Source organism: Echinops telfairi, unplaced genomic scaffold (genome assembly GCF_000313985.2).
Source record: "Echinops telfairi isolate 266 unplaced genomic scaffold, ASM31398v2 ScPeMD7_24;HRSCAF=84, whole genome shotgun sequence".
Classification (NCBI taxonomy): Eukaryota; Metazoa; Chordata; class Mammalia; order Afrosoricida; family Tenrecidae; genus Echinops; species Echinops telfairi.
Window position 1 is genome coordinate 174,204 of NW_022103921.1, and position 9,906 is coordinate 184,109.

At 43.6% G+C, this 9,906-nt stretch overlaps 1 protein-coding gene and 1 pseudogene across 1 annotated transcript in view; one reads left to right on the forward strand and one right to left on the reverse strand.

Moving 5' to 3' along the window:
* Positions 1-9,906, reverse strand: part of LOC123521562 (zinc finger protein 615-like) — a 52,689-nt gene that overhangs the window by 19,033 nt on the left and 23,750 nt on the right. The gene's annotated exons all lie outside the window — the stretch shown is intronic.
* LOC105979639 overlaps positions 5,003-9,906 on the forward strand; it is an 18,244-nt pseudogene continuing 13,340 nt past the window's right edge.

Sequence of the window (9,906 nt, forward strand, 5' to 3'; positions counted from 1 at the left end):
TTAACGCGTGCCCAGAGGGTCAAGCTAGGGGAACAAAGGAGTGGCACAGCACACATGTTCAGGGTTCCCGCCAGTAGGCAGGGGTGGGCGTGAACTTGAATTGGATCACCTAGCCAGGTAAATTCAATTTAGCCAATGGGATCGACCAGGGGTCTTCCACCCTGTGGAATCCTTGAAAAGGCAGAAGCCCGGAGGGGAGGAGGAAAACTTAGAACGGAGGAGAGAGAACTCAGGGGCAGAGAGCTTTGGCACACGTTGCGGGACACAGAGCTTCCAGCTAGGCCGCGTGTCTGGGAGGAGCTCCTTGGGTGCCGTGTAAACCTGAAACTTCTTCTAACTTTCATAAAACCCACTTCGATCACGAACCAGGCTTCGGCGTGAATTCTTTCTCGCGCGGAGCCAAGGACCGAGGTATAAATCTAGCTCCAGAGAGATCTAACACTTCCAGGCAGCACAAAATATCTAACCAAGAACGGTCTACTATTTTCCCACACATTATAGCCTGATCTGAGATCCACATCTGCCCTAATTTCAGCACCTCGAATTATCTGTCTCCAGGCTCACCTGGGTCCTCAGCACAAACTGGGAAGTAAAGGGGAGGTGAGAGACAGATTAAATGGTGATTGCCCAGAATTACTTCAGTATGATTTATCCTCCAGTACCTTGCTTATTGGAACAGCCACCCTTGGGTTAGTCCAGATGAAGCTAGAGTAGACCCAAGGTTGACCACGGTAGGTTGCTTCTGGGAGGTGTTCTTAGGGAACACTGGGCAGCATTAGGAACACCATAGATCACACATACACACAGGAAACACTAAACAGGTAGCAGGCAAGAACTTAACCTAAGCAGAGAGAATGGGGGAGCCGAGTGAAAGTAAGAGACCATGGAAGCTATTTAACATCAAGCAAGTGTATACTCATGACTCTGGAGGAGCCTAGGGGAGATTTGGGGCAGCCTCAGAGCTGTGCACCCTCTGCATTCCTCTTCAGTAACCACTGATGTCCTGGGTGTGCCAGGCTCTACAACAAGGCTTGCAGTGGATTGCCCAATATGACCTGATGCTGTGCTAAGAATATGCAGACTCCATGAAGGCCTGATTCGTCATCTACAGAGAAGGTGCCACGGATGAGCTCTATCTGTAAATCCATAGCTGGAATGTGGGGTATGGTCAGCTATTCCTGTGTGAGACACAGCGAAGGAAGTCAGTGTGAACCCAGGAACAAACCTCACTTCAGGAATGGGCTACAGGGGGTGCTTATGATCAAGTGGGCACCAGAACCAGGCTCTGAGGCAGGCAGAGATGTGCTGTCAGGATGGGTTTCCTGTTGTTGTCTCGGAATTCTCAGTTGCATGGTTTCCCCCAAGAAAACATCTCTATCTGTATTATTATGTTCCAAAGCCCTGAGATCTATGAAGTCAAGTATCGGGCTTCCTTAGAAGTTAAAATAATCTGTGTGTGAACTATTTGCCTTCAGAGATCGTCACTTCGGTCAGAACCAGTTTTCACTTCAGAGAAAGCATAGGAATCGATGACCAGAAAAGAAGGTGTTAACTGCGGGTCTGAAGGGAGTGACCTCACTGAGGTTGTAAACAAACCCTAGAAAAGCAGCTGCCTTAGAGAAGTGCTGAACTCTTCTCGTAATTCTGTTCCTCTCTCTCCTAGCTGTGAATATACCATTTGTAATGGGGGACATGTTACTGTCCTCCAGCAATGTCCCAAGAAACAATCTTCAGCTTTATGAAGGTTCCTTAACAACTGTTAACAACTTTCAAACAGCGAAGACAATGAACGTCTAATAATCCGGCCACACTCTAACACCATACCAAAGAGAAGGGCACACAATGGCAACAGAGTTGTCTTGCTGAATAAAACACGTCTTTCAAACATGATTAAAGAAAATGCAGCATGATAAAGATTACAGCCTTTATCTTACAGAAAAGGAAGAGCAAAATTATTCAGCTTATAACCCCGAAACAAGGAATTTCTTTCTACCCATTTTATGATGAGTCATGGAGTTAGAGTCCTGTAGTTGTATGTAGTGTTGAAGCTCCTCATATACTGATAAATTAGTGAGCTAAAACAAGGAATGTCTGTGCACATATAGTAGAGCGACCATATAGTTACATATATAGGCACACATATATGTATATGATACTTACACATGTATTAACTGGACAGCAGAAAGGGTTGATGTACAGTGAACCCTCGTTTATTGCGGTTAATCCGTTCTAGACCCTACCGTGATAAGTGAAATTCCGCGAAGTAGGATTCCTTATTTGTAAGTCAAATATTTTCGTAGTTAGAACATAGAGGACATGAAAAAACACCCTTTAGTCACCATTACACTCGTATTACTCAATTTATTAAACGAAAAAGGGAAAATACAGTAAAACATTTTGGACGTTACAATTATCATTTATTATTTATTAATATTATGTCTGGCATCAAGCATGTACAGTATGAGCCAATCAGTGGCAGTAATGACAGAGCATGCGCTGTTACGCAAAAACCGCGATAGAGTGAAGCCGCGGAAGTCGAAGCGCGAAGTGGCGAGGGTTCACTGTACAATGAAAAACTGAAGTTTGGGGACTTGAACACACTGAGCCATGGATGCTCCAGCTAGCACTGGACCCATGGGGACTGGGCTGGGATATTCTCTGGATAAAAGTTTACTTCTTAATGTAAAGCAGTGCCTATAGTTTTATTTTCCTAGACAAGCTAGCCTAACGCAGGTCCCCACTACGCTGGTGTCATATGATGGCGAAAATGTGTATCTGACATGCTGGTCTTAGAGAAAGGCAAATCGCAAGGAAAATCTGAAAAGCTAACCAACACTTCCCTGACACCACGTCAGGGCTTTGTTCCTCTAGGTCTGTGGAGTTTAGGTAGTGTAAATCGGTTTATAATAAAAGAATCATGTTAACCTTGTAAAAAACAAAGAGCGCTTACACGGCACAACATACACATATTCTCTCTGCACCGAAAGTCAACACTCATGTTTATAACATGTAAGGAAACTTAGTAGACTCATAGTCACACTCGATATAAGAAGTTAGTACGATACTAAGAGCTTTATATTCATGGGGGAAGCCTGACATGCATGCTCCTGAGAGGAAATTACTACACTGGTTTATTTAACAAGGTACAGTATTCCCATTACTCAGCCCACACACTAGAGTAGCATCAATGAATATGACCTTTTTTTTAAATGAAAATATTCATACCTACTGAGGGCAGGTTTCTAAAAGTTTCCTTCATCACATGTCTACAGAATTTTCCTCTAAGATCCAGCAATGCCTATGCTTCCTCGAAGTCCACGGCCACCTGTTCAACAGTCACAGTGTCCACAAACATCCTATATATTCCGGTTCAGCGAGGTACCATGCATTCCACCATGTGAAAGGATGAAAAGACAGTTCTGGGAAACCGGGACTTCACATGGGGATTAGACACAGGGGTCTTGTTCTACTAAGGATCACCACCAGGGTTTAGCTACCAGCCTCATCCCTTCACTCCCGACTCACTTCCTCACCAATTATGTGCTCTCCCGACGACTGCATGCTTCCAGCACAATGCGTTTATCCCTGGACAGTCTGTGACCCACTGCAACCTTAGTCCTCTCCATGTGGTTCAGAATAGAGAACAGTCAGAACACATAACATTAATCAGACAAATGATCAAAACTAAAAGCCTCGATTCCACATTCATGTCCTCTCTTCCACTGGAGGGAGGGGAGAAATTCACCTCCTTGCACAGGATCAACCAGAATATTGATCAGAACATGAAGCACGGGGTGAAAGCAAGATAACAACTGGAAACACTGCAGAATTTGTATTTTTCCCTGTAGCCCCTCCTGAGCCATTGGAGAGCTACTGTATGAACCAACAAAGTAGCAACCCAAAGCCCTGAATTCATGGTATCCTCTTGGGTCAAGAGCTGGCATATTACCTACTGAAACAGCTGATCTGCTTTCCATGATGTGTAAATGTGAAAAAATCTTTGTCACTGGTAAAAAGGGTCACATGTTGGGAAGATAAGATTCTTTAAAGCACTGGTTCTCAATCTTCCTAATGTCACTACCCTTTAATGGCGTTCCTGATGTTGTGGTGACCCCCAACCATAAATTTATTTTCATTGCTACTTCATAACTGTCATTTCACTACTGTTATGAATCGGGTGACCCCTATGAAAGGGTCGTTCGACCCCACCCCCCCCAAGGGGAAGTTCTATGAGAAGGGCAATAGGATATCTACTGAACAGGATGACCAGTAGCATTCTCTCAGCTGTGGGGCTGGCCTCTATGACTTGTCATACTTTTGTTCCCACTTTTTTTCAGGAGAGACCAGTCCCTGGAGAAGGCCATCGTGCTTGAGAAGGGAGGAAGAGGCAAAGAAGAGAAAGGCCTTCAACAAAATGGATTGACACAGGGGCCGTCACAAGGGGCTCAAACATGGGAACATTTGTGAGGATGGTGCAGGACAGGGCAGTGTTTCATGCTGTTATATAGAGGGTTTTAGGGATGAGGATGGACACGATACCACCTAACAACAACATGGAACAGGTTTCACTTTCATGCTAAAATTTCACAGCATCACCAACTCGCTGTAACACAAAGCCACATGAGCTGCCGGTCACTCTACAATTCTGCTACAACAGAGTCACATAATGTCGATCCAATAAGCCTTTCAAAAATCTCATCCACAGCAGTGCACCAAGTGACATATTGTAAAGCCTTCGCAAGTCTTTAAACAGTGAGTGAAACTGCTCATTAGTGTTCCCAAGACTCATTCTTTATGGGCGCCAACAGCTTCACCTTGATGTGCCTGGTATGCTTGAACCACAGAGCAACCAATCAATTACACCACTGAACCACTAGGGTCTCTTTCACACAGCGTGTTCATGGCAAAACATTGCATTTATTCAGCAACCCCAATTTTGAAGCAATTTCCAAAAAGATTTGGCCACACTGGCTCAGTTAGTCCTCTTGTCTCTTTTAAGCAGATGTTGCTTCCAATAGGATACAGCCGAAGAAAGTCATCAACCATTAAGTACATGCTCAGTACTGCTCAAATGGTAAGTTGTTGAAACAGGTCAGCATGCAGGTCCGTGTGTTTACAACTATATCCCTGTTAACTAAATTTCTGTTCATATGCCGATAGTTTGTTATTCTGTCAGTCATCAGTGACAGAGATGATCTAGAGATCTGTGTAGTACGAAGAGGAGACGAAGAAAACAATTCATTCAATTCAGGTAACTGGAACTCACTTTCTGGAAAAGCCAGGAGTCTTAGACAAATACTGCTTACCTCAGGGCCAGATATCCGGCTCTTGCATTTATTAGATCGATTAAGATAATATAAACACCCAGGCACAGCAGACACAGCATTGAACAAATCAAAACAAAACAAGACCAATCTGTTCTGAGAGGGCACACCATCCCAAAACCAAGAGTTCTACCCTGGGCACATGAGGTGGCTATGAGTTGAAAATGAATCCACAGCAACGAACAAGAACAAAAGCACAAGGTCAAATGGTCATAACTTGTACGAGAAATGCGACAGAGGTGGAGCCTAAGCAGTAACACATGCATATTTACATTTCATGAACTAGTGTAGGGAGAAATAAAATGATCTCTTTAGGAAACACTAGCCAGTGAACCCTGGCATGATAAGGAAATTCTAACAATGTGGGAGGGTTCTGTGATGAGTTTGCAAATGCTCAGTTAGATTTCCGTTTCTCAAACGTACAGGCAAAGGAGTCAAAGAGCACCCAGGTCTTCAAGGCCAGGAAAGGGAAGCTCCATGGTCATTCACCAAATGAAAAGCTCATTAGCAATAGGAATACATGGAAATGCCCACACTGGACAAATAAAAAGAGCATGAAGAAACACTCGCAAGAAAATAAAACACAACAAGCAATAGTTAATAAGACATGCAAATGGGGGCTTTTAGGTTTATGACCAATATGTGAAGATCCCAAAGTGACCATTCCAGTTTTAAAGAACGAGGCACGGTTTTGTCCTGTTGTACATTAAAAAACAAAACAAAACAAAACACTGTCACTGAGTCAATTCTGACTCAAAACATCCCTATAGGGCAGAGTAGCACAGGCCCTGTGTTTCTGAAACTTCAACTCTTTAAAAGAGTAGAGAGCCTCATCTTTCTACTGGGGACCAGTTAGTGGTTTTGAATTGCTGATGGTGTGGTTACCAACCCAACGTTTAGCCCACTACATCACCATGGGTGCATAGTGTTATTATAAATTGCATAGTGTTGTTATAAATTGGAGAAAACTAGATGGCAGTTAACAACAAAAAAGGTATCCTTTTCACTGTCTCTAATTAATTAATCTAATTAGGATCCAGAGCAAACATCTGTCCTCAAAACAGGGGGAAGGTACACTTAGGTACTCTCAGCTGATTTCTACAGTGAAATCATTCGGTGTGTCTGCTTATGGGACACTTTTGCTTAGGGGAGGTTTTTGTCCTCTGTGCTTTAGTACTGTCTAATTAATTCGATTCATTCAAAACAGTGATTTGAAGGATGTGGTGGAATTAACCAAGGGATAGCCCAGGAGTTTGTTCCAGGAAGAGAAAATACCAGACCATAGGGCATCAGGAGGGAGTGGACTTGATTTGTTTTAAGAATAGTTAAACCCCAGGTTGACCAAATCAATTTTAATAAGGATAAAGGATGTCAGGAAGGTGTGTCATTGGCTCATCAATGAAGAAATACAAAAGGACTGAAGTCAATAAAAGGGTAACATGTTCCAAAACTACTCTCCTCTACAAACAGATCAGTTCCCAAAACTTACAATTTTTTTTTGCACTTCACAAAAGAGTGCACAAAAATGCAAATCTAATTGAATTTCGCCTCAAATAACCAATACGTGGTCAAGAATAAGGCCTGGACTTGTCCACGTGTAACTCCCTGCCACCACATCTGGTTCAACGCAAAGCAGAGCTATCAGACAGAGTAGAACCCCCTGTAGGACTCCCACGCCTGTCCATCTTTACTGGCGCAGGCTGACTTACCTTCTCCTGCACAGTTCTGGTATGAACAGCTGATACCGCAGTCAGCGGCCCAATTTCTAACCCACCGTGACAAAAGGGCTCCTTTGTTCATATATCCCACATCAACAAAGCATCGTTACAGGGACACATAAAAGACCAACAGAGAAAGAAAAGCAGCCCCAGAAAAGGCCCACCCATTTGTAAGGGAAGCTAATTCATGACCCATCAGGCAATACAGGGCTCTGACGGCAAGCACTCACACTTCAAGATGTAGGTCCTTAAATGGAGTCCCTGAGTAGTGCGAACAAGTGAGTGCTCAGCTATCAAAAAGATTAGAGACTGAAGGCAACCTTAGAAGAAATCAACCAACTTCTGAAGTTAGCCATTGAAAATCTTAGAGTGGGAGGGAGGGGAAAAATGAGGACCTAGTGTCGGGGGTTTAGGTGGAGAGAAAATGTTTTGAGAAATGATGTACAAATGCGCTTTACACAATTGAGGTGTGTATGGATTGGGATAACAGTTGTATGAGCCCTTAATAAAATGTTAAAAAAAAAAAAAGAAAGAAAATCTTACGGAGTACAGTTTTACCCTGAAACCACATACGGTCACCATATGGAATCCAAGGGTAGGCAAAATGATTGATATTTATCAAATATTATCTAATTGAGATACAAGGAGCTCATTGGCAGCCAATCCTTCATGCCATGAATTCACAAGGGGCTTTCAAAAAGGTCATGGAAATATGGAATAAAGATCATGGAATTTATCCATGAACCTTTTGAAGCCACTACATATCTAGTCCTAATAGATTAGACTAAACAGTACAATATTATGCTAAATAGAATAATGTAATAAATCTTTTTTAATTTCTCAAATATTGTACATCTTAAAAATCTTTAGGTTACCTGTTCATCTTCCACGAAAACTCAGAAAGAACATTAAGCTATTTACATATAACATCTCTCTTAAGCATCTATTCAAGTTGATATAAATTTTATTCTCTTGCTACTGTAAAAAGCCCAGTTAGGTTACAGTATATCTGTACCATTCACATAAAAACTTCATAGTTGAAAATGAACAGAATGACTTTATTTTTCTGGGTCCTGCAAATTTTACAAATTCAACTGTGTCGTTTCTCATGTTATAGCTAGAATCTCCACCTCACTTTATAGTTTTGAGTTTTCCTTCTCTGAAAGATTTCCAACTTATAGGGGTTCTGGCTTTTCTAAGTGTGTGTACACGCATGCATGTTGAGCCCTGACTGCCTGGACCAGATGGCCCTGGAACAATCTTGTAAAATGCTCTATCTGGCAATGAAGGTGGCTCAGTTATGGTCCTGTCCCTGTCTTTGTAGTCCCATTTATAACAATGCTGTATTGATGCTTCAACAATCAGAAACTTGTGAGTTTCCTCTGTTGCAATCTTATTGATTAAATTCCTGGCTTGAATGTTTCCCTGAACTGTGCTAATGATCTCCATCCAGTGACGGGTCTGTGTCTTTGTAGTCTCTTTGTCTCTTTTAAAACTTAATAAATGTTCTTAAATTATATTTGAGATTGGAGTTCCTTTTACAGTCTAAAACTGAACACAAGCTAGTTTCTGATGGACAGAAATGGTTAAGGAGGATCATGCAGTCAAGATCTGTTACAGAGTAAAAAGGAGACCCCATTTTAAATATAGTTTAAAGAGAACATTTATTCAATCTTATGAGTCAAACGCAGCACAAAGACACAAACACATCATCTGAATGAGGGAAGCCACCAACAGGAGGTGGAAATGGCTTTCCAGGTTCACAATTGAGATGTGAGCTAAAGAGGGCGTGAGGGAGGGGCAGGGCAAAGGAAACTGCCACAAAAGCACGGTTGGTGGCCAATCAGTCCATCACAATGACAGACATTCCATCCTTAGAGGGTTTACAAGATGGGTCTGCAGCCTCTGGACCAACGCAGTCAGGGCAAGGTTGAAAGGGCATGGCTCCTGGCTAGGAGACCCCTGTACTGTCTCCAGCTTGGTCACCTCCATCAAGGACACACGCAGGCAAACCTCCAAGAGAGACTGCTTCTCCCCGGGCTGCCTGCAGAGAGGTGAAGCTGTTAGATCTCTCTGGAGCTAGATTTATACGTCGGTCCTTGGCTCCGCGTGAGAAAGAATTCACGCCGAAGCCTGGTTCGTGATTGAAGTGAGTTTTATGAAAGCTAGAAGTTTCAGGTTTACACGGCACCCCAGGGGCTCCTCCCGGACATGCGGCCTGGTTGGAAGCTGCTCGGCTTCACGCAAAGCGTCCCAAAGCTCTCGGCGCCTAAGTTCTCCCTCCTCCCGCCTAAGTTCTCTCTCCCTCCCGGCTTCTGCCTTTTCAAGGATTCCACACGGAGGCGTGGTGGAAGACCCCTGATCGACCCAATTGGCTGAATTGAATTTACCTGGCTAGGAAAGCCAATTCAAGTTCACGCCCACCCCTGAACACGTGCGGTGCGCCACTCCTTTGTTTCCCTAGCTTGACCCCTCTGGGCACGCGTTAACGGACATCCCCCAGTCCTATGCTGGCCTACCTAACAAAGCTAATCCACACTCCAAAGCCTGAGGGCCATGTTACCTACTACTTTGGTTCCTTGGCAGAAAGCACTCTATGTGGGGCTCTGCAATCTATGTGAGGATTTAATCTGTGCGGGGATTGGGGGCTGCCACTGCTATTGCACCCGTTTGCAAAGGAAGGTGCCTGGTCTTGGCACAAGGGACTCCATTTTGAATCCGGCCTTCTTGGGTCTCAGAACTCACCTCTCATGGGCCTCCCTCACATCGGCCTCCCCTCCCCTCGCTGAAAATCACCAGTTCTGAGAACCAGATATCCCCGAGAAAGAATGTTCTTTGAAGATATGTTTACTTCACCTGCCCCG